Consider the following 6,667-nt stretch of genomic DNA (forward strand, 5'->3'; position numbering starts at 1 on the left):
ACCTCGAGGTTTTTATTTCTGTAGCACTTCTGTCACCCTGGAACATGTGTTAGGCCATAGGGGACTGTGAAATGCACAGGCCCTAAGGATTCTGCTGAAGTGCTCAACAATGAAATGTTGGCGTTTAAATTGCCATTGTATAGCTTCCCAGCTATGTACCCATGGAGTTAATTAGAACAATTCACACCTTCTTACAGTTGTTGTTTGCTTATATCTGCCAAAAAGCCTCTAACTTCACATTATAGGTAATTCCCTGGTCGCTTTATGAAGGCTTTCTTCACAGTCCTAAATGCCAGAATGTTTAAAGGAAAGCTAGGATTTAAGAGTACAAATACAAGCATTTGATTTTCTAGTACAGCAGAACCTGTGGACTATTATTTCTGAGAGAATCACAGAATGGTTGAGGTAAGAAGAGACTGCTGAACCAGACCAGTCTAGTTCAGCCTGGCTGCTGAGGGCACAGTCATTGGGTTGCTAAGGACCCTGTCCAGGCAGGGTTGGAGTATCTCCAGGGATGGAGACTCCACAAGCTGTCTTGGCAACCTGTGCCAGTGCTTTACCACCCTCACAGTAAAAAAAAAAAAAAAAAAAAAAAAAAAAAAAAAGTGTTTTCTTATGTTTAAATGGAATTTCCTGCATTTCAATTTGTACCTCTGCCTCTTCCCCACTGAGAAGAGCCTGGCTTTTTCTTTGCTGTTCCCCCTCCATCAGGTATATATACACATTGAAAAGATCCCACCTGCCAAGCTGATCCCTCCAGGCTGAGCAGTCCCAGTTGTCTCAGGCTGTCCTTGTATGACAGATGCTCCTATCCCTTAGTCATGTTTGCTGGTCTTCAGACATTTTTTTCTTTATTTTAAATCTAAAAGAACATTTCAAAATCTTCGCAGTGTTTTCTGCCCCTGTGATGGATTAGCAATTTTTATTGCCAATGTAGTAGCACAGGGAGTCCACTAGCACATGAATTGACTTAGCTAGTGCACATTTTCCTCCTTTATCCCATTTTTGGTGTTTATGATCATTTCATTTGCTTTCAGTTTTGCTCTGAGTTATGAGCTTTGTCCACCCAGGACATTTGATAACCCTTTCAGTTTCTTGATGATGATAGTGCCTGATCCCTGATGGCTTCCTAGTAGGGTAGAAAACTGTAGAGTGGCACTTGATTCACTGTGCAGGGTTTGCTCCATCAGGCATTTGTTCCTGTTGTTCATTTCCATCTTAGCATTGTTGTGAAACATGCTTGTGGGAATCGGTGCTGGAGGTAGATGATACACTGCTGTCATCACTGCCTGCAGAACAGTGTTAGGTACTCACTAATGCTCCCAAAATCTGGTTCATTCGGTCTTCAAAAGCAACCATTTAATTTTACTTCTCTTCTGATACCTCTCTGGGGTGAAATTCAACCAGATACTCTCTTTCTGTGTATGCATATGAATCCATGCAGGTACCTGAAGAATAATGGAGAGAGCCCTCTGACAAATCCAACTGATGTGACAGCCTCATAAACGGTAGGAAAATACTTGTGACAGAGTGGCAAATTGATTTGAGTAGCTCATTTAAGTTTCTGATTCCCAACGTGCATTTTACTTTGCTTCTTCACACAAAAAGTACGTCTCTTGGGTACACGCTACCGGGCATACGCTGTCTTTGCACACGTTAAGAGGCTAAGGATTGTCAGCCATCGTGGTTGCTCTCTGAAGTCTGATAGCAGGAGACAGATAACTGGCAAGTTGTAGACAGTGATTCTAGGAAAGCGAGATAGTTGAACTGCTGAAGAAGCGGGCTGTGCTTGGCATAGTTCCACAAAGAGAGACATTTTCAGAATTTGTTCAGCATCATTCAGTGCTAAACTGTGCGACAGTGGTTCTGACTCTTGCTTGTTTTTATCTGTAGCATCTTGTCTTCAGGTTCCCATGATGGTCTGCCTGGGCGCAGCCTTCTTTTGCTGTGCACCCAGCTGCCTTGACAACCAGCTTGCACTGCAGCCATTGAGCAGGGGGGGCTGAATTTCTGCTTTGTTTCATGGAAACTCTTTACCAGGCAAACTTAGTGTTACATTTCCTTTTTTTCTGGGTCTGCTGCCAAGCATGTTTGCATCTAATGCACGTGTGTTGCAGGTCTGTGGTGCGGTGATAGTGCCCATCTCCTGAGCACCCATCATACTCTTCAAAACTAACAAGGCCCCTTTCAAAAGAGAAAGTATTCTTATGCAGAACCGACCATTTCAAGTCATCAAATCTCCTCTTGCTCAAAAATGCACACTGCGTTCTTTGGCTAAAATAGGACAACTGAATGTGTGTATCATGTGCAAATGTGTACATATTTAAATTTTTCTTAACAATCATAACTTATTGGCCATTCCCACAGCAACTAAGGGGACTGTGATCAGATCCTTCTGAGGAACACGCTAAATAAACTCCTGGTGAATTGACCACTCTCTCTCTAAATACAGCATATGCTAAATAGCTGGGCTTTGCAAGAATTGCTGTGGGCATACGGGGCTGCTACTGTTCCTTGTGGAGGCACTGCACTGATTATTTTGCTTATTATTTACAGGATCTTCAAGATGAAAAGTGTTAATTATAATAGACAAACAGAAATACATTCAGGCCCATGTCTAACGGATGTCTTTAAAGGCACTTCTATCTGAAAAGTTATGATTTTATAATGTCTAATTTTTATTATGGGCTGCCTTTATACATGGTAATTTTTTTTTCTGTCTTACGTTGCACAGTCTTCTCATGCAGACAAAAATATTTATTTTCATTTCATTTCCCTTTGTGTTTGTTCCTCCTAAAGGAGGATCGGCTTCATGGTAAATGACATAAGAAAGTCACTTCACTCAGAACAAATTCCTTTCTGGTTTCATTTGGAATAAACCCATGTTATACTCCATTCACTAAATCCAGCAGACCAGAAGCTGTTCATATCACCAACATCAAATCCAAGGCAAAATGGGCAAAGGTAACAGCTTTATCCCACATGGAAAGTAAAACTTAGCATTTGGGCTTTCTTTTTACCATTTTGAGTAGGGCAGGTTTTGGTACCTCTTAATGTTTTTGGATGTGGCTTCTCAGTCACTTGACAGCAAATGATTTTTTTAAAGTAAAATAATTGTAATATTTTAAAATAAATTTGTTACACAAGTGGAGGTTAAATCTGAGAAGGGCTTACTGAGCAGCTACACGCATCCAAAGCACAGGATTAGAAATGTGAGATTTTGCCTAACTTGTCTTCTGGGAGACTAATTCAGGGCAGCGCAAGGTTGCTTAGGTGGTTCTTTGGACCTGTGTTTTGATGCAGGTGACAGAGGACAACCTGGTGAAGAGCAGCCATGAACTGATGAAATGCGATTTCCTCAGGAAGGGAAGAAAGGAAAACAACAAACTAACAGCAAATGGCCTCAGGGTGTACATTTGTAACAAACATGGAGATTTGTGTGGAAAAAGGCCTCACAATGGTTGTTGCCAGGTCGTTGAGGAAACTTGACCCTTAAGCTGAGCAAAGCTTTTGGCGCTGCTTCCCACAACATAGTAAGGAGGGGAACCTAGAGCAGATGAAACTTGGATCAAGTGGATGAGGGTAGCTGTCAAACCAAGTGGGATTCTGCAAGGGTCTGCGCTTGTTCTCATAATATTCAGTCCTTTGTTGTAGGTGGCAGAAGGGAAAGTGTGCTTATTAAATGTCCTGGTGACACCATGCTGGGAGGTGCCTTAATTGTTTCAGAGGACAGAAGTAGAGTTCAGTCTTCTCTTGAGGCAGTGAAGGAATAGTCTGGAAAACAGTGGCTAAGTCAGTGAGGACAAAATTCCGTTCTTGGGTGAATGGTGAGCGCCAAAAAGGGGGAGAGGTGAACGGCCAGGCAGTGCAACTGCAACTGCAGGGAAGGATCTGGAGCAGTCTTGGTCAAACACTGCATGTGGAGCTGACAAACATACACATTGCAGAAAGGCCAAATATCCCTCTGAGGTGTCAGGAATGTTGTCTGTAAGGCACGTGTGGTACTTCTTGCTCTACAGCTGGAGCCCTGAATCCAGTTCTGGTCTCTGTAACCCAAAACCAATGTGCATGAGAGCAGTGGTCAGAGGTTGAGAAACCACGAGCAGTGCATAAAGGTTGAAGGACTTGTGTTTATTCTGGAGAAGAAAGGAGAGAGACATGATAATGCCATTTAAATATGTAAAATGACAACTTTGAGTGAAAAGGAACAAATCTTGCCTATGTTCATGTGAGTAAAATATAGAATAATGGATTTAAATGACAGCAGAGGAGATTTAAGTTAAACATCAAGTAAAACTTTCTAGCGGGGGGGGTGCAATTTTGCACTGGAACAACTGTCAATGCAGACTGTGCTACCTCTGTCACATTTATTTTTAATGTTTGACAAGCCCCTGTCAGGACTGATAGGTATGCTTTGTGTGTGGCAGGTGCGCCTTTGGGCAACAGAGAGGAAGAAGTGGGTTCCTCAGGTCCCTTCCAGCTCCAATTCTGTGATAGAAATTTGGTAGCAAAGCTACAACGGTGATTAAATAACCTTTTGAAAGAGACTTGATAGATTGGGCTTTTGGCTTATAAATGCTCGGCATGCTGGATTTTAGACTCTGCATGTTATTCAAACCCATATGGAGATTCATGTCCTCTTTTGTCTGTCTTAATATCAGAATACTTTTTGTAAAACAGACCAAATAGGAAACTTTTCCTAATGCAAGCCCAACATAAAATAGAAAGAGAGGTTTTATAATGACTTTTCTCGCTCTGCAAAAGGAATAGGAAGGCATAATTCTTCGGCATTTCTTTTTAGAGTTACCTTGGGACTCTCCAGTCCTCACCTATCTTATTTTGTACAAGGTTGTCTTCTACAATATTTGTCTGCCTAAGAGTAAGTTAAATGCAAAATTCATCAGGCTATTTGGACAGCTTAAAAAAAAAAAAAAAAAAAAAAAAAAATTTAAAAAAATATCAAAGCAAGAGAAGAGGCTTTTTTCTTCTACAGCCCTGTTTCAGTCAAGGTACAAATTTCCCTGCTGGTTCCTGGATGTCCTAGTCGAGTCCTACTGGGGTCAATGCCGATTGCCCCGGTGCCTTGTGGATGCAGCCTGAGTGGAGCAGCGCAGAAGGAAGGAGGGACACATGTTTATGGCAGAGAGGGAGGCGGGGTGAATCTCCTCTTAAAGAAGAGTGAGTGAAGGACTTCAAGGAAATAGCAGATTCATTGCTTATCGCTTGTGAAATTTGCAAGAAAAGCACAAGAAATGTTTTCTTTTACAGCAGCAAGCAGGTACTGTGAAGGGTGGTACCTCTCCCCTGGCAACTTGCTGAAATGTGGCAAGGTGGCTTTTGCTGGATGTTTGCAGTCATTTTCATCTAGCTTTGAATCTTAATTTAGTCAGGTCAGGAAGAGGTACTCAGTCTGTGCTTGGGTTTGTTTGTTTGTTTTTGCCCCCCTCCCCCCCCCCACTCCCCGATGTTTCTAATGTTTCTGGTCACCAGCTGGTCACAGATTTCCCTTCTAAAGAACTCTTTACTCCTCTAGAAAGGATGCAGGGAGCTGAAAAGAAAAATGTAATCAAAAGGCCAATTTGTCTTTATTTGTATCTGAATCCTGGATGGAGTACAAGTGTTAGACTCTGCAAAGTGCCCTAAGTGTGCTATTACCTCCTCTCTATGGAAGAAAAGCTCCCACTTCAGGTCAACTTGCAAGTAGAAATTGGCATAGTGACAAAAAGAAACTTATACACATACGATAACGGTCCTAAATACGCATGACAGTCACTGAATCAGGTTTAAAAGTGTTTCTTAGCAAGTGTGTCTTCAACAGAATTGCAGGGAAGAAACTCAAAGGGTAGAAACCTATTGGCAATACAGAAATTAATCAACTGTGTTTTAAAAATAACAACAGGAGCAAATTATACTTTCATAAGTTCATTTGTATTCAATATTGTAGCACCCAAAATAAATGTTACAAACTGTGTAAATGGAGAAGCTAAATGTGAGGGCCACTTGCTTGAGAGTGAATTGGAGGGGGAGCTTATGCAAATTCATTACGGCACATCTTGCAGCTATCACAGAGAGAGTTTCAGGGGGATGTTGTAGTATTCTATTAAAATAAAGCATAGGACAACAGAGAGCACATTATCAAGGTTTTCTCTGACAATAGATCCAGAATTTAACTTTTATTTATAATAGCTATTATTTCTAAACAAGAAAAAAGTTATGTTGATGGAGCTTTTTGCTACTCAGGGGACTAATAGTCCCCTTAACAGATAAGCTCCCAAAAACACATTTTGGGGGAATTTGCTGCTAGTTTCTTTCCCTTTCTTGCAATGTCTCAACTCTGTCTAAGAAATAAACCAGTTTCCATGTGGACCATATTGCATTATCTCACGTATAGTTATGAAATCAAGCTGACTTTCTTCACTGTGATAACTGACAGTGGAACAGCTGGAGCCTGTGCAGTGAGACGGACTCTTCCATGACCACTACTTTCTGGTCAGAAATGTTACAGCTTAAGGCCTTATTTTGCATGTGTCAGGAATTTTACATTGTTTTATTCATTCTTACTATGTGTAGAATGAAGTTAGCAGCAAGGCAACCCTGATTATGCTTTATCCTAAAGCACTACAGTGCATCATGGAAGTTGGACGGTGTTGTCCAGTGTTATTCTCTA

At 41.3% G+C, this 6,667-nt stretch overlaps 1 protein-coding gene across 9 annotated transcripts in view; it reads left to right on the forward strand.

Annotated features, from left to right (window-relative positions):
• The window catches only part of ZNF827 (zinc finger protein 827), a 159,141-nt gene that overhangs the window by 131,883 nt on the left and 20,591 nt on the right, over nt 1-6,667 (forward strand). The gene's annotated exons all lie outside the window — the stretch shown is intronic.

Source organism: Oxyura jamaicensis, chromosome 4, assembly GCF_011077185.1.
Source record: "Oxyura jamaicensis isolate SHBP4307 breed ruddy duck chromosome 4, BPBGC_Ojam_1.0, whole genome shotgun sequence".
In the NCBI taxonomy this organism is placed as follows: Eukaryota; Metazoa; Chordata; class Aves; order Anseriformes; family Anatidae; genus Oxyura; species Oxyura jamaicensis.